The 26,260-nt window shown below is 47.4% G+C and overlaps 1 long non-coding RNA gene across 1 annotated transcript; it reads right to left on the reverse strand.

The window, feature by feature from the left end:
• Positions 1 to 18,874: 18,874 nt before the first annotated feature.
• LOC119329338 lies at positions 18,875 to 20,421 on the reverse strand. Its single transcript, XR_005159428.1, has 3 exons — positions 20,379 to 20,421; positions 19,702 to 19,773; positions 18,875 to 19,177 (listed from the first exon to the last, which is right to left on the reverse strand). It is a non-coding gene; the product is annotated as an uncharacterized LOC119329338 (long non-coding RNA).
• Between the last annotated feature and the right edge of the window lie 5,839 nt (positions 20,422 to 26,260).

The raw sequence follows: 26,260 nt of genomic DNA on the forward strand, positions 1-26,260 counted from the left end.
CGAACACTCACGCTCGGTCTTGTTAGCTACGGGTGTGTATTGTAGCACTCCGCGCTCCCGAGCAAGAAATCAATACAAACCACAAAGCAGGAGTAGGGTTTTACGCATCCGTGCGGCCCGAACCTTGGTAAATCGCTCGCGTGCATCGCCTCGATCCACTCTTTGCACGATCGCCGCCCCCGCCGAACCGAAAGGGACCCGGTCCTCCGGTCCCATAGGTGCCCGTGGATCAGTACCCCGGCATCTTTGGCGCACCAGGTAGGGGGCGTCAAAGTTGTGTGAACCAGATCCGGCGTTCTCGCGAGCTAGATCTTCATCATCTTCATCAACATGCCGCCGAAAAAGAAGGTTTCGGAGGCGGCTGCTCCGTCTGCGCCTTACCCACCACCGCCGGGAAAAACGTCTGATGGGGAGGGCGCCGGTGGAAGAACGGGCGTAGACGAGGGAGCTCACGGTGCTGCCAGGTCCAAGGGCGAGGCTGCGCTGCCCATCGGCGGCGTAGCCGGGTCCCACAACGATCGGGCGCACTCCAAGACCTCGGCGTCCGTACATGCACCGCGCCTGTCTCAGGAGGCGCGGGACCGGCAGCGTCATGGTACTCACGGTACCATGCGTTTGCTAGACCAAGATCGGGCTGGTGGATCTCGGAGCGCTCAGGACCACCATGCACGCCAACATGCTGGCACGAGCGACGCACGGTCGCCTGGACAGGATATTGCTCCTTCTAACGTGGTTAGAAGTCCGAGCATATCCCGCTCCTCGCACCGTTCGCCACCATCGCCCGCCACTGCAGCAGAAGCTTTGGCGCGAGCTCAGCTGCTCCTAGACTACCCTCCATCGGCGGACAAGATCGACGATTGGAGGGCAACCATCCAGAGTCTCATTGGCTTGGCCAACGGCGACACTCCACGGCAACCGAGCACGTCGCAGCCGCGGCAAGCCAGCCAGGCACGAGCCGGAGACGACAAGACTGCTGGGGGTGCAACTACTGTGCACTCTCCGCCCCGAAGGCCGAGATCGCCGACTCGCCGGATCCACCTCGACAGTGACTCCACCGCGTCGTGAGATCCGCGAGCTCGTCGCGATCAGCGCCAAGTTCTTCAAGAACGACAACAAGAAGATGCTCGTACTCGCATCGAGCGCCGAAGGGAAGCGCGACGTCAATAAGACCAGCGCGCTGGGCCCTCTGTTGACATGCATGCGCCAGGGGAACCAGGCGACTTGCCGTACGCGGTAGGTTGCCCTGCATTCACTCATGAGCTGCGGCAAGTCCAGTGGCCCGGCACGAAGAATTTCAAACCAGATGTACCAGAGAAGTACGACGGCAAGACGCATCCGTCGGAGTTCCTCAGCATCTACACCATCGCGGTGCAGGCTGCCGGGGGGCGGGACGACAAGATTCTTGCCAACTACTTCCCGCTGGTGCTCAAGCCCAACGTCAGGTCCTGGCTCATGCACTTGCCGGACAACTCCATATCCTCCTGGGCTGATCTATGCCATCAGTTTGTCGGCGCCTTTACAGGCGGCCACAAACCTCATGGCCAAGAGAGTGACCTTCATCTGCTCGCCCAGAAGGAAGGAGAGCCCCTGCGCAAGTACATTCAGAGGTTCAGCCGTGTACAGTATAACATCCCAGACGTCCACCCCGCCGCGGTCATCAGCGCATTCCATCAGAACATGCGTAACCGCAGGATGCGGGAGGAGATGGCAATGTGCAGGATCAGAGACGTCAGTGAGCTGTATGCCCTGGCCGACAAGTGTGCACGTGCTGAGGAAGGGAGGAAACTCCTTGGAGAGAAGACCGGAGCAGAAGGATCTGATAGTGAGGATGTTGCCCCGACAAAGAAAATCCGGCGGGGAACAGGAAGAAGAAAGGCAAAGAGGTGCTAGTCGTTGAGCAGTCCGGCAACGAAGGTGGCGCCAAGAAGGCCAAAGTTGGTAGCTCCGGCAAGGAGATTGCCGCGTGCGCCAACTGCCAGGCTGTGGCGGTCGCCGACAAGCAGGACAGCTCCGACAAGCAATACTGCAAGATTCACTACACCAAGGGCCATGACCTCCAGAGCTGCAAGAAGGTCGAGCAGCTTGTCCAGCAGCAAAAGGCTGAGTACGAGCGGTGAGACAAGGAGAGGGCCCAAGGAGGTGCTAGAGAATCCGGAAAGAAGCACGCCGGCTGGGGAGGACACCGCGGCAAGGCCAAGCAGCGGCAAGGAGACAGACCTCCCCGCGGCCGCGACAACGATGAAGACGACGACAACGAAGACATGGATGATGTTGAGACCAGTGAGCAGGAGTTTCAGAAAGCCACAGAGGTCTTGTGCGTTGACGGCGGTGCTTCTGTGCACACTTCACACCGCCAACTCAAGCAGTGGGTGCGGGAAGTCAATGCAGCGGAACCACCTGTCGAATCGCGCAAACTTCTGAAATGGTCCAGCACGCCTATAAACTTTGACATTGAGGACCACCCTGATCGCACAACTGCGGTCGGGTGCTTGCCGATGTTGGTTTCACCAACTATCCGCAACCTCAAGGTCACTAAGATGTTAGTTGACGGCGGGGCCGGCTTGAACCTGATCTCCTCCACCGTACTCCAGAAACTCCAGATCCCTGACAGCGAGGTCGAAGAGACCGGCACATTCCAAGGAATCAACCCGGGAAGGAGCAAGCCGAAGGGGAAGGTCACGTTGCCAGTAACATTTGGCAGCAAGCTGAACTTCAGGACTGAGAGGGTCACATTTGACGTTGCCGATATTCCATTGCCTTACAATGGGATACTTGGCCGTCCAGCACTCGCCAAGTTCATGGCAGCCTCTCACTACGCATATAACATGCTGAAGATGCCAGGCCCGATAAGCGTCATCTCTGTCCCCGGCGACAAGAAAGATGCTCTTATCTGTGCCGACAAGATCTACCGGGAAGCAGCAGCCGCAGCAGAGCGCGAGTCACTTCGGCTGCTCCGGCAAGCGCAGCCGCTCTACCGGGAAGCAGCAGCCGCTCGGAGTGGGCATCAGCTCCCGGGGGGAAGAAGACCAAGTCCGGCAAGAGTTCTGATGCCCACTCCGGCAAGTGCACCTCTTCGAAGTGCTGCGCTGCCGTCGAGGACGCACCATCGAGCTCCACCGGCAAGTGTAAGAAGATGATGGCAGCTCCGCCAGAGACGAAAAAGGTGTCCGCCAAGGAGGACGGCACTGGTGGTACCTTCACCATCAGTGCCACTCTCGACCCTAAATAGGAAAGCGCGCTCGTTGCTTTCCTGCGGGCGAATGTCGACGTGTTTTCGTGGCAACCGTCTGACATCCCCGGTGTTCCCAGGAAAGTGATTGAGCACCACCTCGCCGTTTGTCCTCATGCGCGGCCCGTCCAATGAAATGGACTCCGGAAGCGGAGGCTGCGCTGCAAGACTTGAAGAGATACCTGTCCTCCCCTCCAATACTTGTCGCACCTAAGCCACAAGAGAAGTTGCTGCTGTACATAGCGGCAACCAATCAAGTGGTTAGTGCTGCGTTAGTAGCAGAGAGGGAGGCAGATGATGAGCCAACAACCACGGCAAGCGCATCCAGCGACAAGCAAGGGGCTTCCCCGGCAAGCTCTGGTCCCGACAAAGATGGATCTGCGCAGATGCATGAGGAGACACAGAAGAAAATGGTGCAGCGCCCAGTTTACTTTGTCAGTTCCCTTCTGCAGGGGGCTAGGTCAAGATACTCTGGTGTGCAGAAATTGCTTTTCGGCCTTCTCATGGCCTCGAGAAAGCTGCACCATTACTTCCAAGCACATGAGATCACAATTGTCACTCGCTTTCTGCTGAAGAGGATACTACAGAATCCAGAAGCGACAGGCATGATTGTTGAGTGGGCACTGGAACTGTCAAGCTTTGGCCTCAAGTTTGAGAGTACTTCAACTATCCAAAGCAGAGCATTGGCAGAATTTATAGCAGAATGGACGCCAACACCAGATGAAGAAATTCCAGAAACGAGCATCCCCGACAAGGAAGTAAGCAAAGAGTGGCTGATGTACTTTGATGGTGCCTTTTCGCTGCAAGGCGCCGGCGCTGGTGTGCTGCTTGTCGCACCCACCGGAGAGCACCTCAAGTACGTAGTCCATATGCACTTTCCCAAGGAGCAAGCAACAAACAGTACTGCAGAGTATGAAGGATTGCTTGCCGGTCTCAGGATCGCGGCAGACCTTGGGATCAAGAAGCTCATTGTCAGGGGTGACTCACAGCTTGTCGTCCGCCAAGTAAACAAGAGTTATCAGAGTCCGTTGATGGAAGCTTACGTTGACGAAGTGAGAAAGCTAGAAGAGCACTTTGATGGCCTACAAATGGAACATGTTCCAAGAGCTCAGAACGCCATTGCTAACGGCCTGTCAAAGTGCGCCGCACTTAAGCTACCTGTGGAACCAGGGATCTTTGTGCTCAAGCTGACTCAACCGTCCGTAATGCCATCAACTGGACAGAGCAAGAAGAGGAAGTTGATTTCTGGTGACTATTTTCCGGCAGAGCTTCCCGAAGCCGCCGCCAAGAAGGTCCCTAAGATCAACGCCGAAGGCGCTGAGGAGCAGTCTGCTCCGGCAAGCCCCAGGATTTGTTCCGTTGAAGCAGAAGCTCCCGATAAGTTTTGCTCCGGCAAGCTTGTCGGGAAACGTCAAGCTCCGGCAGAGACGCAGCTTCTCGCCGTAGAAGCGGATGTTCCCGCAGCAGCTGAGACCAACACCAAGAGCGCTGAGGAGCAAGATGCTCCGGCAAGACCTAGGGTTTGTTCCGTTGAAGCAGAAACTCCCGACAAGTTTTGCTCCGGCAAGCTTGTCGGGGAACGTCAAGCTCCGGCAGAGACGCAGCTTCTCGCCGTAGAAGCGGATGGTCCCGCAGTAGCAGATTTGCCTTTAGTCCTTGTTGTCGAGCCGCAGGCTCCAGCATGGGCGCAGCAGATTGTCCGTTTCCTTCAGACAGGAGAACTTCCCGAAGAGCAAGAAGAAGCGGAAAGAGTAGCCCGGCAGTCAAGTATGTACCAGTTTGTCGACAAGACACTGTACAGAAGAAGACTGAACGGTGTGAAATTGAAGTGTATTCACCGGGAAGATGGACAAAAGCTGTTGGCAGAGATACATGGAGGCATATGTGGTCACCACATTGGCGCAAGAGCACTTGTCGGCAAAGCATTCCGGCATGGTTTCTTCTGGCCAACAGCCCTCCAGGATGCAACTGCACAAGTAACCAAGTGTGAAGCGTGCCAGTTCCATTCCAAGCAGATACACCAACTAGCTCAAGCTCTCCAGATGATCCCTTTATCCTGGCCATTTTTGGTCTGGGGGCTCGACATCCTCGGCCCCTTTCCCCGAGCTGTCGGGGGCTTTGAGTACTTGTACGTTGCAATCGACAAGTTCACAAAGTGGTCGGAAGTGGAACCAGTGAGGAAGGTGACCGCACAGTCAGCCGTCAAGTTCTTCAGGTCGATTGTTTGCCGCTTCGGGATCCCTAACAGGATAATCACCAACAACGGTACACAATTCACGAGCCGCACCTTCATGCAGTACGTCCAAGATCTTGGCGCCAAGGTCTGCTTCGCTTCTGTTGCTCACCCGAGAAGCAACGGTCAAGCGGAGAGGGCAAATGCTGAAGTACTGCGTGGGCTCAAGACCAGAACTTTCGACAGGCTGCACAAGTGCGGAAGAAACTGGATTGAGGAGCTGCCGGTGGTTCTTTGGTCGATCAGGACGACACCAAATCGAGCCACTGGCCAGACACCTTTCGCTCTAGTCTATGGAGCAGAGGTAGTTATCCCCACGGAACCCGTATACGGGTCACCTCGAATGCTCGCTTATGATGAGCTTGAGCAAGAGCAGCTGCGACAAGATGACGCGCTGCTCCTTGAGGAAGACCGTCTTCAGGCTGCTGTGCGAGCTGCTCGCTACCAGCAAGCTTTGCGCCGCTACCATAGCCACAAAGTCAATGCCAGAAGTCTCGAGGAAGGCGACCTTGTTCTTCGGCGTGTTCAGTACGCCAAGAATTCCAACAAGTTGATGCCGAAGTGGGAAGGCCCTTACCGGGTGAAACGAGTCACTAGGCCTGGCGCTGTCCACCTTGAGACCGAAGATGGAATTCCGGTGAGCAACTCCTGGAACATTGAGCATCTTCGTAAGTTTTACCCGTAAGGCGCGGTTGCCGGAACCTATTCCGGCAACCACCTTTTGTACAAGTCTTGCCACTGTTGCATGTAATCCTTTGTACAAAGCCGGGCGCAGAACCTGTGCATAAATAAAGCTCATGTGCCCCGCGCATTTTGTCGATTTTATGCTTTCTATTTTTTGGCATATATGATCTGATACTTTGTGCAGCACCTACTCCACGGTAAGCAATAACGAGCCGTAAAGCTCCATATCTCTATTGTCTCTTCTTTCTTTTGAAAGGAAGGTTCCCCTCGCCCACAAGTTTGCCGGGGGGGGGGGGAGAGGAGAAGATGATGGTATGGACCATGCGTTGTTCAAGAAAGTTTCGCCTTGCCGGGAAGCAAACAACAGAAAAGCTAAGTTGCCAAAGTTTGAGCAATCAAATTTTTTAATTTTTAAGTTATCTCCCTTGAATGACCACACTTTGTATGGAAAACCTGTGCGCGGAGGAACCGACTCGTAGCTAGTGGCGCCCTTACTTTGTTTCGAGTCCACTCAACAACTTAAGTGAGCTGCTAGCGCCCTTACCTTGTTTTGAGTCCGCTCAACAACTTAAGTGAGCCGCTAGCGCCCTTACTTTATTTCGAGTTCGCTCAACAACTGAAGTGAGCTGCAACTAGTTGCGACAAGGTTTCGTGCCGGTAGCGGCACCGCCAGCAGGCTGCTGACGTCCCGCACTCAGCGCTCGCGGCTCTGGTGCCTGCACCGGCAAGTTCCCTAAAAGCGTAGGGTAAAAAGCATACAAAGCAAAGAGTCAAGTAAAGGGAATAACATTGCAATGGCTACCCAAAATAAAGTTATATTACAAAATAGCTTGTCGTAGCTCTAACAGATCGCTTTCATAACTTGATCGACATCGACAAGGAAAGGAGAAATGGGCGGCCTAATCTACGCGATCGCCTTCAACCCTCTTGATCCCGCTCACCTTGTCCACAATGGGTGCGACAAGGGCCTTGAGCTCCTCCAGATCAGCTTCTGGCGGCAAGGTCCTGAGGATGTTGGTGAGGCGGAGGCCCGGATTGCGGAAGGCCACCTTCATCAATACTTTCTGGAGGGCCCCCCGCAGACCTTGCGCGACTCGTCAGCCAGTTGCTTGGGGATCCTCTCCCGGAGTCGCTGAAGGGCCGTCGCCACGCCCTTGAAGAACAGAATGAGCTTGGCGCTGGGTTGGAGGTTGTCGTCGGAGGGATACCCGAGATCCTCCATCCCCAGTTGCGCCAGCTCCTTGTCGATGTCCGTGGCGGCGTTCACAAGACTCTTCGTCCAGTGCGTCACGGTCTCCCTGAAGGCGTTCTGGGCGGTGGCAGCACTCTCCAGCAGCGCCTTGTCGGCCTTGATTTCCTCCTTCAAGGCCGCCTCCCGCTTCTTGGCGCTGTCCAGAGTCTTGGTCAAAGTGGTTAGCTTCAACTCAAGATCCACGTTGGAGACCTTGGCAGTGCTGAGCTCCTTGCCCTTCTCGGAGAGATCGGCCTCCAGCCGCGCCACCTTCGTCTTCAACTCCTCCTTGGCGGCCTCGGCGGCGGCGGCAGCGTCCTCCGCTTGCTTGAGGGCTCCGCCAAGTTTCTCCTCGCGCGAGGCAAGCTCCTCCTCGTGGGCGTCAAGGTTGACCTTCTACTGCGCCAGCTCGCCCTCCTCCGCGGCTAGCTTCACAGCGGTAAGTCGCTGGCGCTCTTCGGCTTCGGCCTTCTCGAGGAGAAAGGCCTTCTGCACTTCGGCGAGCTGCTCCCGCTCCTCCGCCAGGGATCGGAGGGCTTCCCGGTGGAAACCCCCGAGCTCTTCCACGCGCTTTTCAATGTCTGCTCCCGCCTTCGCGACAAGCGCCTCGCGGGACTCCAGCTTGGCTTGTCGCGCGCGGTAGAGCGACATCAACCTCCGCAGCAGCCGCTCTTCTTCGGGCTCGTTGCTGCTGCTGCCTGGCGCGTCGACCAGCGTCAACCCCGCGGAGGCAAGCACTTATCCGTCGAAGATCTCCCCCTCGACCGGCGCTCTGGAGCTTGATGCCCAGGGAAGATTGATGAAGACGTCGTCGCCGGCCTTCAGGTAGACGCCTGGCTGGGGCTCTCCGGAGCCTGGCGCTGCGGCAGCGGCGGACAGGTCGGCGGTCGGTGTAGCGCCTGGCGCTCCTGCGGCCCCAGGGCCGTCAATGCGATCGCCGGACCCCTCGCCAGTTGCCGCGGCATCAGCCTTGGCGGCCTCTGCGCCGGCGGCATCACCAGCACCAGTTGCCTCGTCGGCAGTTACCTCAGTTTCCATCTGCTCCGCAGCGGATGGATCTGACAGCCGGAAAAGGGGGAGAGTCAAGCAAAAATCCAACAAAAAGAAGATCAAAAGAAGAAGAACCCAAGGGAAGTTTTGAAGCAAAGAACTACTACCTATTCTGGTCAGCGGAGACACGAGTGCATCAGCGCACAAAGGTACTCCCCGCCGCCGCTTGGGAGAAGGCCCCAAATGGATACCCCTTCTTCGCTCTGTTCTTCTACTCCGGGCTCTGCCCGCCTTTCTCTGATTTCTTCTGCGACATCATGAATACCTACGGATTCCACCTCCTTGACTTTACCCCCAATGTCGTCCTGACCATGGCAGTTTTCGCACATCTCTGTGAAAACTTTGTCGGAGTCCTTCCCAACGTAGCCCTCTTCCGCCACTTCTTCATACCCCGAGTAGAGAGAGGAGAGCCTCTATCCGGTGGAATTGCCTGGATCTCAAGGGCCGGCAAGAAGGAAACCTATCTGGAGGGAGAGTTCCGCGGCAAGTGGGAGGAGTGGAGGGCAGATTGGTGCTGGATTGACGAGGAGAGCCCGAAGCCATTCACCACCCGGCGCCAAACCCCAGTAGCACGCGGCAGCGATTAGAGCGACGTGGCCCCGGAAGACGACAGGCTGAAGATTGCCGTCACCAGGATCTTGCGCCTCAGGCTTGCCGGGCTTACTGTTGGTGCTGTTGGCGCAGACTTCCTTCGCCGCCGCATCGCCCCCCTGCAGGAACGGGGGAGACCCACTTGGGAGTTCAAGAACGCGGCGGACATCATGAGGCTGCGGCCGGGCCTCAACTACAACTTCACAGTGCTGGAGCTCAACGCGATGCTGCAGGAGCTCTTCAAGTATGACCCCCAACATCCCGAGGTGTTCAGGTTGCCGGGGGGCGTTGTTCCGTTGTGCAACAATTCCTCGCTCGACCGCATCCGTGCAATGATGCCGGAATGCGACTCGCACGGGATTGTGCCAACTTGGCAGGAGCCTGCAGACGAGGTCGTGCAGCAGTTCTTCGACGACTTGGTGGAAGTGGCAATCCGCCCCGACGAGAAGGACGGCCTCACCCGCGACACCACGGATGCGGAGTTGGCGCTCATCGCCACTAGGCTGGAGGAGGCAGCGGCAGCCGCAGCCGCGGGCGAGTTCGGATTCACTGTGGAGGAGGCTGATGCAGCGGAAGCGGCAAGCCGTGCCGAGTGAGGGGAGCCCGCCCGCAAGAAGGAGCTTGCCGGGCGTGACACCGAGCCGAGCGAGCCCGCCAAGGACACGAGCGGCTCGTTGGAAATCAACTCTTCTTCCTCCTCTTCTTCGAGCAGCTTGCCGCAAGCAGAGCCTCCATCCCCACTAAGAAGGCGTCTCCGCAAGGCCGGTGACGTGGCGGAGCGGCAAGCGGGTCAACAGTTGCCGCGCCGCGTGACACGCTCTACCACGGCATATGTGTTATGATCTGTTAACCCCGAAGTGACAATAATCGGGATACTTACCGGTGATGACCGTGGTTTGAGGAGTTCGTGTATTCACTATGTGTTAATGCTTTTTTCCGGTACTCTATTAAAAGGAGGCCTTAATATCCCTTAGTTTCCTTAAGGACCCCGCTGCCATAGGAGGGTAGGACAATAGATGTCATGCAAGTTCTTTTCCATAAGCACGTATGACTATATTCGGAATACATGCGTACATTACATTGATGAATTGGAGCTAGTTCTGTGTCACCCTAGGTTATGACTGTTACATGATGAACTGCATTCGGCATAATTCTCTATCACAGATCCATTGCCTATGAGCTTTCCATATATTGTTCTCCGCTTATTTACTTTTCCGTTGCTATTGCTATCATCACTACAAAATACCAAAAACATTACTTTTTCTATCATGACCTTTCGCTACCGTTACCACTACTATCATATTACTTTGCTACTAAATACTTTGCTGCAGATATTAAGTTTCCATGCGTGGTTGAATTGACAACTCAACTGCTAATACTTGAGAGTATTCTTTTGTCTCCCCTTGTGTCGAATCAATAAATTTGGGTTGAATACTCTACCCTCGAAAACTGTTGCGATCCCCTATACTTGTGGGTTATCAAGACTATTTTCTGGCGCCGTTGCCGGGGAGCATAGCTCTATTCTTTGAGTCACTTGGGATATATATCTGCTTATCATTATGAAGAACTTGAAAGATCCAAGAACCAAGATTTATCCCTCAACCACGAGGGGAGGTAAGGAACTGCATCTAGCTCTGCACGTGATTCACCTTCTGTTTTGAGTAAGCTTGCGACACCTAAACCTGCTTCTGCTATTCGTTCTGATATGTCGCATGTTATTGATAATGCCACTTCTGCTATACATGATACTTAGGATGAAACTACTTCTATGCTTGATACTACTATGCCACTTGGTGAATTTCTTGATGAATAACTTGCTAGGGCTAGAGCGATTGAAAATATTGAATCTGATAATACTGATGAAATTGATGATGAAGATTTGCCTGTTATTCCCGAGGGTTATGTTTTTGATAAAGAAGCTTCCTTAGCTATTTTAGCTTGCAAAGGTAGATACGAACTTAAGAGGTTATAAGCTAAATGGAATAAGCAATCTCTAAATGCTAGAATGAAACCTGACCCTGCTTTTGCTACTTCACCTATCTGTGTTGCCGATTAGGATTATGAATTCTCTGTTGATCCTGATATAATTAATTTGGTTGAATCTGATCCTTTTCATGGCTATGAATCTGAAACTGTTGTGGCACATCTTACTAAATTAAATGATATAGCCACCTTGTTCACTAAAGATGAGAGAACTCGCTACTTTTATATCCTTAAAATATTTTCGTTCTTATTAAAGGGTGATGCTAAGATATGGTTTAATTCTCTTGATCCTGGTTGTGTGCGTAGTCCCCAGGATATGATTTATTACTTCTCTACTAAATATTTCCCTGCCCGTAAGAAACAAGCTGCTTCAAGGGACATATATAATTTTGTGCAAATTGAAGAAGAGAGTCTCCCACAAGCTTGGGGGAGGCTTCTCCAATTACTTAATGCTTTGCCTGATCATCCTCTTAAGAAAAATTAAATAGTTGATATCTTTTATAATGGACTAACCGATGCCTCCAGAGATTACCTGGATAGTTGTGCTGGTTCTGTTTTCAGGGAAAGAACAACGGATGAAGCTGAAATTCTATTGAATAATATGTCGACAAATGAAAATAATTGGACACCTCCGGAGCCAATTCCTGAGCCTATTCCTAAACCCACTCCGAAGAAGAGGGGTATTCTATTTCTCAGTCGTGAAGATATGCAAAAGTCAAAGAAATCTATGAAAGAAAAAGGTATTAAAGCTAAAGATGTTAAGAATTTACCTCCTATTGAAGAAATACATGGTCTTAATCTACCGCATGTTGAACAAACATATGATCTTAATCCTTTACCTTTTGAAGAAACTCATGGTCTTGATAACCCGACACATGTAGTAAAGGTAAATTTTCTCTATAGATATGATAAAGCTGAAATCCCATTTACTAAGTTTGCTAGCCCATGCTTAGATGAGTTTGATAAATTTATGGCTAAGCAAGAAGATTTTAATGCTTATTTTGGTAGACAATTGAAATACAATTCAAATATGCTTGAACCCTTGGTGATTATATGGCTAATGTCAAAGGTGAACTTAATCTTATTTGTAAACATGCTTCTATGGTTACCACTCAAGTAGAACAAGTACTTAAAGCTCAAAATGATTTCCTCAAGGAATTGAATAGTAAGAATAATGATAATGTTGTTAGAGTTATGACTAGAGGTGGTAAAATGACTCAGCAACCTTTGTATCCTGAAGGCCACGCTAAGAGAATTGAGCAAGATTATCAGAGAAATAATATAGATGCACCTAGTCCTTCTAAAAGGAAGAAAAATAAAAATGATAGGACTTTGCATGCTTCTAGTGAACCTATTACCAATACACCTGAGAATCCAAATGATATTTCTATTTCTGATGCTGAAACTCGATCTGGTAATGAACCTGAAACTAGTGATAATGCTAATAATAATGTTCATGATGATGCTCAACCTAGTAATGATAATGATATAGAGATTGAACCTGCTGTTGATCTTGATAACCCACAATCAAAGAATCAACGTTATGATAAGAAAGACTTTGTTGCTAGGAAACACGGTAAAGAAAGAGAACAATGGGTTCAGAAACTCATGCCTTTTCCTCCCAAACCATCCAAGAAAAAGGATGATGAGGATTTTGAGCGCTTTCCTGAAATGATTAGACCTATCTTTTTGCATATGCGATTAACTGATATGCTCAAAATGAATCCTTATGGTAAGTATATGAAAGATATTGTTACAAATAAAAGAAAGATACCGGAAGCTGAAATTTCCACCATGCTTTCTAATTATACTTTTAAGGGTGGAATACCAAAGAAACTTGGAGATCCAGGAGTACCAACTATACCATGCTCCATTAAAGGAAACTATGTTAAAACTGCTTTATGTGATCTTGGAGCCAGTGTTAGTGTTATGCCTCTCTCTTTATATCATAGACTTGATTTGAATAAGTTGACACCTATTGAAATATCTTTGCAAATGGCTGATAAATCAACTGCTATACCTGTCGGTATTTGTGAGGATGTCCCTGTTGTAGTTGCAAACGTTACTATTTTAACGGACTTTGTTATTCTTGATATTCCCGAGGATGATAGTATGTCTATTATTCTTGGAAGACCCTTTTTGAATACTACTGGGGCTGTTATTGATTGCACTAAAGGCAATGTCACTTTTCATGTTAATGTTAATGAGCATATGGTACAATTTCCGAGGAAACAACCTCAAGTTCATAGTATCAACTCTATTGGAAAAATTCCATCGATTATATTTGGAGGTTTTGAATTTCTTCTTCCTACTGTGAATAAGAAATATGATATTCTTATTATTGCCGATGTGCATATCCCAGTTGAGGTAACATAGTGTTATTCGAAATTTCTCCGGTTCCATGTTATTCGGAATGAGTTCGTTAACAAGACTTGATCAACCTTGTTAGTTGATTCCTTTTGATGATCATGAGATGGATGAAACTAGAAGGCACAACCTGTTGTACCCTCCTTTTACTTTCTGTTATTTATATTAAATTAAATAAAAATAAGTACTTTATGTCTGTTATCTGATTATCCATGCAATATAAAAATACCCCGAAAATAAAAGTTCTCCAAATGCCCTGAAATTTAAATATGATTTTTTATAGAATATTTGAGAATATTTGGCACTGAGAACACAGCAGGGGGGTCAACCACCTGCCCACGATGGTGGAGGGCGCGCCCTACCCCCTGGGCGCGCCCCTCTGCCTCGTGGGCCCACGGTGGCCCTCCTCCCCTTATCCTTTCACCCACACACTCCTTCTTCCTCCCCCAAACACGAATAACCAGCTCAAACCCGAGTCCAAGCTCGTTTTGCTGCCATTTTCGATCTCCTTGCTCAAAGCACCTCTCACAAAACCACTTGTGGAGATTGTTCCTTGGTATGTGACTCCTCCATTGGTCCAATTAGTTTTTGTTCTAGTGCTTTATTCATTGCAATTTTTTTGCTGCCTAGGTGACCATGTTCTTGAGCTTGCATGTCAAATTTGTATGGTTCCAAGTAGTTTTGATGCACGAAATAGGCCCTTGGCAGTTGTAGGAGTAGTTTCTATCAATATTATTGAGTTTGGTTTACTTTTATTTTGAAGTTACTAAAAATTTCAGAATTTTTCAAAAAATGATGAAGAGACTTTTGAGGGGCTCATCGAGCCGAAGCTCGAAGGAAAAGGCACCGAAGCCTAAGTATAATATGCCTCGCACCACGGAGGTTCGGGCGTGTGAATGGCCTTCCGATGATTTCTTGAGAGCAGCCGGGATTTATGAAGATTTTCATGAATTGGCTAAGAATGCAGGCCTCGCCTCTTTCCTCCACGACCAACGCGATTGTTATCTCTTACTCACAAATATCTTTGTGCAAAACTTTCATTTCCATTCTAGGAGCTCACCACCTACGGTGGAGTTTCATTTATATGATGAGCACAAGGAGATGTCACTTTATGATTTTTGTCGGGTTTGTTTAGTCCCTTTTGACGGCAAGATAGAGGAACCACATCACGAGGATGTGGATGGGTTTATTGATACTATCACTGTAGGGGAAACAAGGATGGTTTCCGATGCATGAATCAGTAGCATAAATTTTCCTGTTTTACGCTATTTTGCATTATTTGCTAGCCGTTGTTTAATTGGTCGTGGAAACTATGGAAACCTTAGTGTCCCTGATATTATTATTTTGTTCCATGGTTTATACGGTGATAACTCTGTTAGTATGGACGGCATTATTGCTAAACGGTTAAGTCTGAACCGTACCAAGGGCCCCATCTTTGGAGGCATCTATGCTTCACGCCTAGCTGCACATTTTAACATACCTATTAGGCATTATGAGAAGGAAGAAAAAGTGTTGCCGCGTGTTTATTTAGATTATAAAAGTATGGTGGCACATGATTTTAGTGTTAAGAATAGGGAAGGAGAGCTGAAATACAAATTGTTCATTGATAAACATCATCCTGAGACTATTACCCTGCCTACTCCTTCTTTGTTTGATTTATCTGCAGGCCAGTAACTTGTTCCGTTAAAGGCTATTCACGCCTACCGGAACCCTGCACCAGCTATGGAGCCAGAGCCGGAACCACAAGTTGATCCTTCATGACAGTCTAATTACCAGTGGGATCCGGTGATGATTGCCAGCCAGTGGCAATCAGAGCCTTCTTCTTCATCTCAGTATGACCCCAACTACTATTATGGATATCATCCAGGCCAGTCGTGGCCATATACCAACTTAGGCCAAAAGCCTAAGCTTGGGGGAGTATGTATTTCTTACCAACATTACATTTATCGGTGCTCATACTTTTTCATTGTATCATCCATGCTAGTTTATTTCCCCTTTTATGCTTTCTTCTTGTGTGTTTGATAAACCTTAAGAAAAACCAAAAAAATAGTTGTAGCTTTTAATTAGCTTACTTTCCGTGCCTGTAGTAGTATTTAAAAAGAAAACCCAAAAAGATTTCATGTTCTTCTTTTACTTGTTGGGAGCTCTCCCGTATAAATAGTTTTATTTCTTTTCTTTTCTTTGGGGGTCGATAGGAGAAGACCATAATTAAATTGTTGAAGTAGCTCTTATATGCATTATTGTTGATCTGACAAGAGAGCCCATATTGCCTTGTCTTCTCCTGTTTATTGAATGCTTACAGATTCCAGCTTAGTCCAATGCACGTGCACTATTATTATTATTATTCACATCGTTAGGTCTTGCAAGTGAAAGGCAATTATGATGATATATGATGGACTGACTGAGATGAGAAAAGCTGGTATGAACTCGACCTCTTTTGTTTTTGTAAATATGATAAGTTAATCGTTCCTGATTCAGCCTATTATGAATAAACATGTTTGCAATGACAACTAGAGATCATAGTTTCTTGTGCCATGCTTGATTAGCTATGAGTTATAATGATTTACCTTGTATGCCAACATGCTATTAAAATGGTTGTGATGTGGTATGATAGGGTGGTATCCTCCTCTGAATGATTTAAGTGACTTGACTTGGCGCATGCTCACGCATGTAGTTGAAACAAAATCAACATAGCCTTCATGATATTTATGTTCATGGTGGATTATATCCTACTCATGCTTGCATTCGGTGTTGATTAATTTTAATGGATGTTCATGACTATTGTCGCTCTCTAGCTGGTCGTTTCCCAGTCTTTTGCTAGCCTTCACCTGTACTAAGCGGGAATACTTCTTGTGCATCCAAACTCCATAAACCCCAAAGTTATTCCACATGAGTCCTCTATACCCTACCTATATACGGTATCTACCTTCCGTTTCAAGTAAATTTGTATCTGCCAAACTCTAAATCTTCAAATAAATATACTGTTTTGTATGCTCGAATAGCTCATGTATCAACTAGGGCTGTCTGTATCTTCCATGTTAGGCGGGTTATTCTCAAGAGGAGTGGACTCCGCTCCTCACTCACGAGATAAATGGTTGGTCACCGGGATGCCCAGTCCCATGCTTTATGCAAAGTAATTTAAAATAATTGCAAACAAAACTCCCCCTGGGACTCTTGTGAGTTGGAGGCACTCGTTGTTTCGAGCAAGCCATGGATTGATGCTTGTTGGTGGAAGGGGGAGTATAAACTTTACCATTCTATTTGGGAACCGCCTATAATGTGTGTAGCATGAAAGATACTGCCATCTCTTGGTTGTTATGTTGACAATGAAAGTATACCGCTCAAAATATTATTCACCTCTATTTCAAAACCCAACTCTGGCACCTCTACAAATCTGTGCTTCCCTCTACGAAGGGCCTATCTATTTACTTTTATGCTGAGTCATCATCCTCTTATTAAAAAACACCAGTTGGAGAGCACCGCTGTCATTTGCATTCATTACTATTAGTTTACATTGAGTATAACTTGACTGGATCTCTTTTACCATGAATTACAATGTCTAGTCAGTCCTTGGTCTTTAAAGGTGCTCTGCATTTATGTTTTGCGGTCTCAGAAAGGGCTAGAGAGATACCACCTTGTTATATCATATTATGATTGTTTTGATAAAGTGTTGCCATCCGAGATTTATTATTATTGCTCGCTAGTTGATTATGCTATTGGTATGAGTAAACTTGAGACCTAAGCGTTATTGCGAATGTGGTTAGTTATATTCTTTGCTGAAAACTTGAATGCTGGCTTTACATATTTACAACAAAAAGAGCAGACAGAGTTTGTAAATTTTTTTCTTTATCACTTTCAGATTATGAACTGAATTGCTTGAGGACAAGGAAAGGTTTCAGCTTGGGGGAGTTGATACGTCTCCGTCGTATCTACTTTTCCAAACAATTTTGCCCTTGTTTTGGACTCTAACTTGCATGATTTGAATGGAACTAACCCGGACTGACGCTGTTTTCAGCAGAATTACCATGGTGTTATTTATGTGCAGAAACAAACGTTCTCGGAATGACCTAAAACTTCACGGAGCATCTTTTTGGAAAATATAAAAAATACCTGCAAAAGATGAAGGCCAGGGGGCCCACCACCTGTCCACGAGGGTGGGGGCGCGCCCCCTACCTCGTGGGCCCCCTGGAGCTCCTCCGACTCCAACTCCAATTCTATATATTATGTTTCGGGGAGAAAAAAATTCAGAGAGAAGAATTCATCGCGTTTTACGATACGGAGCCGCCGCCAAGCCCTAAAACCTCTCGGGAGGGCTAATCTGGAGACCGTTCGGGGCTCCGAAGAGGGGAATCCGTCGCCATCGTCATCATCAACCATCCTCCATCACCGATTTCATGATGCTCACCGCCGTGCGTGAGTAATTCCATTGTAGGCTTGCTGGATGGTGATGGCTTGGATGGAATCTATCATGTAATTGAGTTAGTTTTGTTAGTGTTTGATCCCTAGTATCCACTATGTTCTGAGATTGATGTTGCTAGGACTTTGCTATGCTTAATGCTTGTCACTAGGGCCCGAGTGCCATGATTTCAGATCTGAACCTATTATGTTTTCATCAATATATGAGTGTTCTTGATCCTATCTTGCATGTCTATAGTCACCTATTATGTGTTATGATCCGTTAACCCCGAAGTGACAATAATCGGGATACTTACCGGTGATGACCGTAGTTTGAGGAGTTCATGTATTCACTATGTGTTAATGCTTTGTTACGGTACTCTATTAAAAGGAGGCCTTAATATCCCTTAGTTTCCGTAAGGACCCCGCTGCCATGGGAGGGTAGGACAATAGATGTCATGCAAGTTCTTTTCCATAAGCACGTATGACTATATTCGGAATACATGCCTACATTACATTGATGAATTGGAGCTAGTTCTATGTCACCCTAGGTTATGACTATTACATGATGAACCGCATCCGGCATAATTCTCTATCACCGATCCATTGCCTACGAGTTTTCCATATATTGTTCTCCGCTTATTTACTTTTCCGTCGCTATTGCTATCATCACTACAAAATACCAAAAACATTATTTTTGCTATACTACAACATGACCACCCCTATAGCAACGTTTTTTTCCATATCTAAAATTCCATATATGCGTTGTTAGTGTCTTTACCAACGGTTTGGGATGCGTAGCCTTATCCAATGTTGTTAGCGCATAATGCAACGCTTATACTTTCGATGGTAAAACGGACCATTGGAAGAGTACAACACATAAAACCGAATTTTACAACAGTTATATATGTTGGTGCTCAATATACAGGAATCCAAATCTCATTGCTTGGCAACAAGAATTTGCAACTAGTACATATATAATGTGAGTATCTATAATCCCAGCTATTAAATTAATGCTGCATATAATGGTAATAATTATGTATATCAAGTGAGGAAAAAAAGGAATATAGGCATGAGAGGACGAAATCATATATTGGATAGAACTGTTGGATTACAATAGTGGATATTACATGAGGAACTTCATCCTATTGTGATACACGATCTAAATATTTTCTTGACATCAAAGCTTACTGAAAGGATCCATCAATATCCCTACAACTTAACAAAAACTTAACTAAGGAACAGGAACATCATCCAATGGGAACAACATCCCTAACTTAACTACAACTAAAAGCGTCCATCATCATCATCATCATCATCATCATCATCATCATCATCATGAACCAGAACACCGTCATCATCATTGCAGTATTCTTGCCACGCACCCATATAATCATCCATATATCTTTTGAATCTACAAAGAAAGTAACAAAATGAATTGTTAACACACAATGCATTGACATGATGCAAGTAGTGATATAAGCAGGATATTTCACATACAAAGGTTGAAGGCAATGCAATCTTTGCTTCTTCTGCATTACCGAGAATATTACATGTTTTATGACTCCGGACAAAATCTTCAGTTTTCACAAGTGCCATATCAACATGCACTGCCGAGAATTCATTTGTAATTTCAGCATCATCAAGTTTACATTTAGGATCACGACATCAAAAAATGTACATTTAGTATCACAACTTACAACTATAGAAAGAGCTACGATCCCTGTTAGATAGAAGTGGATACAATGGAAAATAGGGATAAAGCCATGTAACTGCAATGCTTAATTAATCAAACATTTTTATTAACAAAACAAAGTGATAGAGATGTATATGAAATTTCAGTTTATTTCCACTCTACAATAATGATTGCAAGTTATCATCTTTCAAGAAGTACGGTGCAAATAAAAGAACTACAATAGGGGAAAGAACTAGACGTACAGTTACTAAGCTGAAGGACAAACATGGCGAAAACCTTTGTCTGATCTTTTGCTTCATAGCCTTGAAGCTGACCTGCATACATGAGTAACTAAGAATTTATAAAAGAAGCTAAGAACTTATAAAAGAAGCCGTTCTGTTATCATTAAAAGTATACAATGAATGAGAATGGATTAACACAGAAACTATAGTTAGCACATAATTATAAGACAGCCTTAAGGAATGAATCCTCACCGTACAGTATGGCGTATACAAATCTACTATTCTCATTATAATTAGTTTGCTAACATTGTAATGTTAGAAAGATAATTTTCTACTAATTTCATCAATTTCTTCAATTGATATCTGGCATCTTACTTCATTTGCGTTTCATAAACATTGCCAAAAGAAAATCCATAGTAAGTTTTCTGTAGGAGGTTGTGTTTGTTTGGATCATATTAAAGTTATAATAATATCAATACATGACACAATATTGTGTGGTATACAAAGAGCTAGAACTGCAACCCCATTGAAGAAATGATGACTCACTCTTTGCATAATTCTCTATACAATTTCATGGCCGTAGTTGAATACAGTTTTTTCCAAACCAATTCTAGCATAGAAGAAAAGGAACCTGGGGATATATTAATGGTGTGCAAAAATCATGGAAACACATGATGAGACATTGGCACAATAGTAACCTTGTGTAACACTTCAGGTTGCAAATATCTTCTGCTGGAATCATTAATGGTACCATAGCATCAATCTTGACTCAGCGCAGTTTGAGAGCTACCTACAATAGAGAATAATTGACATCAAAAAATTACAATTATAAAAAAGGATAAAACATATTAGAATATGACTGAATCCTATTTATGTGGCTTGTCCTTACATGCATGGTTGTTGTTTAAGAACATATGATTTAAGATTTGGATTTATCCATGTTTGGGATTAGTTCTGGACGTGTATTTAAGGCAGTGACTGGTGTTGTGCATGTGGGGATTGTCTATATATGCAACCTTCCCTATGATACGACACAACACTGGCGGGGCCTCATGGAGGCCAAAAGGGGTTGCAACGCGGTGGCTGTGAGTGTGACCGTGGGTATGAAGATGACCTGCAGTGCACCGTAGCAAGCAGGAAACCTGCAATTGATGGCATATCAATGGCCGAAGCAATACCATGTAGCAGGCTGCAGGACCTATTGGTGCTGCGACAGCGCTTCCTCCAGTATCGGCAATGAGTTCTGCATCAAGCGCTTGACCTGGTGTGCGGGGCTGCAGGGTTGTCGCGGCCGTGACCTCGTGCCGCACCAATTGTCTCTGCTCCTTCGGCGGCGAGATCAACACATTGAGAATGTCCGAATGTCCCTCAGGCCACGACATGGTGGCCGTCGTGCTCGACATTGCTGTGGGCCGGTTGGCTGTGTCAATGCCTTTGATGGACGAGGCATGTCGCTGCCGGCGGGTCGGCTGTGTCAATGGCTTGATCCACAACGCATGACTCTGAAGCACTCATTTTGCATGCTTTTATTCTATATTCCTTTACAGTCTTGGTTTTCTTAAATTATGTTGGGAAATAATCTGTCTGTCGTTCTTGCATACATGAGTAGCAGCTATGCTTCCGGTTGAAAAATAACACCTCCATATACTCGTCAACTTCTGTTTGTGAGCAGTGTTGAACAAGAATGAACCATCAGCTCACACTGCTCCTAGTAATGCATATTTTGTTTGAAAAAAATGGCCCCCTATTGGTTTCTTCACTTCTTGCCACGCTCCGCCACTGCCAAACAAATGCTTTTAATCTAAGCAGCAGGCAGACATGGATAATCAAGAAAACTGACAGAACGAAGAGGTTACTAAATCCATAGTTTCAGGTTGATCAATTATCTTGATGCTTTTTGGGTGAGGTCGCATTGGATATATTCAGATGTCTAGTACTGGTTATGCAACACACAGGTAGAAGGTTCAGCCTTAACTCACGTCGTGCTCGACCTAGCCTCGTTGACTCCAGTACAGCGCCACGTTGGCCACGTCCTCCACCTCCAGAACCGTACCATTGAGTTCGCTTGGCGATGTATTCCTTTTCCACTTCCCGCCTCAGTGCATGCTCATCGACGCCGAGGAACATCCCGTCCATTGACATCACCGTCAGTAGCGTCACGATGGAGTTCACACGTAGCCTGTTCCTCCCTGCACCTCTACAAGAGGAGAAAAAACAGAGGTTAGATGAAGCGGGAGAGAAAGAGAGGATGAAGCCAGGGGAAGGGATGCACTCACCGGAAGAGAGGATTACTAGAGGAGGATGACCTGGCCACCGGCGCCAGAGCCGACGCCCGAAACCCTGGCCAGGGGGAGGTGGTCGTGAGCACCGGATCTAGTCGCATGGGACGGCGCTGTGTTTCGATGGGGACCTCGGGCTGTGCTTCGTGATGGTGGGATTCGTCGGACGCCGCCTGAATTAGCCGTCGCAGATGCCGAGGAGGCGCATGAAGAGAGGTAGAGATGGGACCCGAGAGGGATGGGTGGGTGGGGGATGCGATGGATCCAGCAGCCGCCGGAGCTGCGTGGTGGGATGAGGGGAAGGGAATGGCCGGCGGTGAGGTGGATCGAAAGAGGGAGAGGTGGCGGCGATCTGGGAGAGATGAGGGGAATCAGAGACTCTGTTTTTTTGCTTCTCTCTCTACTCTGTTTTTCATATGTATAGGTCATGACAAATCTGCAACGCATATGGTACATCGATTATATGTGTATCTATTGAAAAATTTGCAACATATAGTTAAAATGTTGTAGAATTTATGTTGCTTTATAGTAGGTATCGTTGTAGTGCTATCATTACCTTTCGCTACCGTTACGACTACTATCATATTACTTTGCTACTAAATACTTTGTTGTAGATATTAAGTTTTCAGGTGTGGTTGAATTGACAACTCAGCTGCTAATACTTGAGAGTATTCTTTGGCTCCCCTTGTGTCGAATCAATAAATTTGGGTTGAATACTCTACCCTCGAAAACTGTTGCGATCCCCTATATTTGTGGGTTATCAGTACAAAGCATAAAATTGAAAACGAACAATACTAAAACTAATAATCCCTCCTGGGGCCAGTATTCCGGCAGCCCCTCGCCAGCAGCTCCCTGGTGCGCGGCGTCTTCCCAGTGCGGAGGCAGTACTTCGCCTCGTAGCGCTTGACGTATTGATCTGCATCTTGTTGGCGGATGCGCGCGAAAGATCTTGCCATTTTGTTGCGCGCCCACCGTAGCTCCTCGTCGGTGGCACGCCGGAACTTATCGGCCCACCTCCACGCAGCAACAAGGCGCCCAGCGCCTATGACCTTCCTAGCAAAGTACCCGTCTTCGTACACCTCCTCGGCACGACGACGCGCCCGCCCCCAAAGCTCCGCCGTCTCCTTTTTCCAGGCGGTATCACGGGCGTCACAGGCCGCCTGGTACCTGGCTTCCTCCTCCTCCATCTCCTTCTTGAACGCCACTTGCCTGGCTTTCTCAGCTGGCGGTACCGACTTCCACAGACAAAGATTGTACTAGCTCCAAAACCAATACAAAGTTGGGGGGTCCGGCGCAACCTCGTTAGGTGGCACGTAGGGGTCCTCATTGCTGCTATTCGAGTAAGCGTTCTCAGGGGCGGCGACTCCTCGTCGGCGCGTGGAAAGACTGGCGGCGCCATCGCAAAGATTTGTGTCAGAGAGAGAGGGATAGGGCAAGCGAGGGGAGGATGTAGATGATAATGCAGGAGGGACGACATGAGCTAGGGAGTATTTATTGGCGGCCGGAATCTAGATCGACGGGGATAGTACACACGCCAGTCGGCAGAATTTACAAGTACTATAGTTTGAATTACACACGATTCCCGCAGCACAATCCGTGTGTGAACATAATAGCTGACGGTTTCCAATACAGAACCGTGTCTGGTTAATGATACCCGCCACTCACCTACCAAACCTCGAGCCACGAGATAGAGTGCCAATCGTGTGGGGCCGGTTGTCTTGCCAGATCTTTACATTTTCTTTTTTGAACACTAGATATTTACATCGTCTGATGGTGTTTTAACTCGCACAGAAATTCACAAAAATATGATTTTTCAAACCGTTATGGTTAGGCGCTGCATGTAGATGTAGTTCATATTTGAATTACGGTCATTAAATGGTTAGAAAATCACTTAAATGTCTTTAAAATGTCAAATGACCCCTGAAATTTTCCAAATTCTCACATGAAAGTTATATTAGAGCATGTTAAACGTAGAAAAAAAATTGAAGGCCGTAAGAGGAAGCTATCTCCTGTTCGTCATCAAACATGCATTGCACCCTCTCGGAACCACAAACCTTCTTGTGAGTTGCTCCGGTTCGTGAGGGGTGTGTGTCCAAACTTTCGTCAAACAGGCCAATTTTTTTTACCATATCATCTTGGTGGCATGACATTAAATGAAGCAAGGTTTCATGTTTTTCTGATCATTTTTTAATTTTTTGGAATTAAAATGCCATGGCACTCCATGAAGGTGTGCCCATGCCTTGAGACCAATATATTTGAAGATTCCTTCTAATTTACTGGACATGGAATTAACTCCCACACAAGTACATAAAAAAATGATTTTTCAAATCATTTTGGTCAGGCGTTGCATGTAGATGTAGTTCAAATTTGAATTACGGTCATCAAATGGGTAGAAAATCATTTAAATGTCTTTGAAAGGTCAATTGACACCTGCAATTTTCCGAATTTTCACATGACAATTGTATTAGTGCAAGTTAAACGCAGAAAAAAATTGAAGGCTATAAGAGGATGCTATCTCTCGTTCGTCATCAAACATGCATTGTTCCCTCTCGGAACCACGAACCTTCTAGTGAGTTGCTCTGGTTTGTGAGGGGTGTGTGGCACCTCGGTGACGGTGTCAAAACCGGCAGATCTCGGGTAGGGGTCCCGAACTGTGCGTCTAAGGTCGATGGTAATAGGAGACAAGGGACACGATGTTTACCCAGGTTTGGGCCCTCTCTATGGAGGTAATACCCTACGTCCTGCTTGATTGATATTGATGAATATGAGTGTTACAAGAGTTGATCTACCTCAAGATCATAATGGCTAAACCCTAGAGGTCTAGCGTGTATTGCTATGATGATGAGTCTCCCCTATCTGGACTAAGTCCTCCGGTTTATATAGACACCGGGAGGATCTAGGATTACACAAGGTCGGTTACAAAGAAAGGAATCTACATATTCGGTGGCCAAGCTTGCCTTCCACGCCAAGGAGAGTCCCATCCGGACACGGGTGCATTCTTCGGTCTTCGTATCTTCACAGCTCATTAGTCCGGCCCATGGCTAACAGGCCAGACGCCCGAGGACCCCTTAGTCGAGGACTCCCTGAGTAGCCCCTGAACCTGGCTTCAATGACAAGGTATCCGGGGCGTAGTGCTGTCTTCGGCACTGCAAGGCGGGTTCCTCCTTCCGAACTCCAAAATAGTCTTCGCACGAATTGATCGTGTCCGGACCTGTAACACACAACCGTAGAGAGAATATAATAATACACAAGTCCAATCCGCTGACAACTTTTACAACATGACATCATGTCCATCTGGTCATAATTTCAAACCGTTTTTTGCCTGCCGCTCCACGTTTCGAGACGCGGTCACCATTGGCACATATTGTCAAAGCAGAGATCGTGTCCCCTTATTACGGGATTCTCATCAATACGGGCATGGGTAACCCAACCGTGCCGTTTACACAGCCCTTGGGAGCAGGCGGATTTTGAGGCGAGTGGGGTGGCGTTCAATATTCACTGCCCTTATAAGGAGATAAGATGCCCCCTTCTTCCCCCATGCCTTCTTCATGCCTTTCCACCCTCGAGCTCCAGCGCCCAAGTTCTCATCAGTTCCCACTCGAGAAAGCACTCAACCATGTTCGGATCTGGAGGTCAAGGCAAGTGGATGGCTTCCTCCGTCAAGGAGGAGGACATCGCCGAGCTTCGGGCGACCGGGTACCTGGCGAAAGAAATCGCCCACCGTCTTCCATCCCAAGTACAAATCATTCCCACACCAAAGCCCGACAAGAGGGTAGTGTTTCTCCCCCACTTCCTCCGTGGGCTAGGGTTTCCACTCCATCCCTTCGTCCGTGGGATAATGTTCTACTATGAGATAGACTTCCAAGATCTATCCCCGAACTCCTTCCTCAATATCTCGGCGTTCATCGTCATGTGCGAGGCCTTCCTCCACATCCAACCCCACTTCGGGCTGTGGCTCAAAACCTTTAACGTGAAGCCCAAGGTGGTGGATGGACAACACGCAGAGTGCGGGGGCGCCATGGTGAGCAAGCTCACCAATGTTTCTTGGCCAAAGCACTACTAGAAAAAGACCTGTTAGTTCCACACCTATTTTTGCCATTAATGGCGCACGATAGGTGCGCCACTATCACCACGCCACCAGTAACAAATAGTAATGACGCACATTTGGTGCACCATTACTATCACAGATAGTAATGGCGCACCTATAGTGCACCATTACTATGCCTAGAAGTGCGTCATTACTATCTGACTTAGTAATGGCACACCACATAGAAGTGCGCCATTACTAACTAATTTTTTTG

Source organism: Triticum dicoccoides, chromosome 7A (genome assembly GCF_002162155.2).
Source record: "Triticum dicoccoides isolate Atlit2015 ecotype Zavitan chromosome 7A, WEW_v2.0, whole genome shotgun sequence".
Classification (NCBI taxonomy): domain Eukaryota; kingdom Viridiplantae; phylum Streptophyta; class Magnoliopsida; order Poales; family Poaceae; genus Triticum; species Triticum dicoccoides.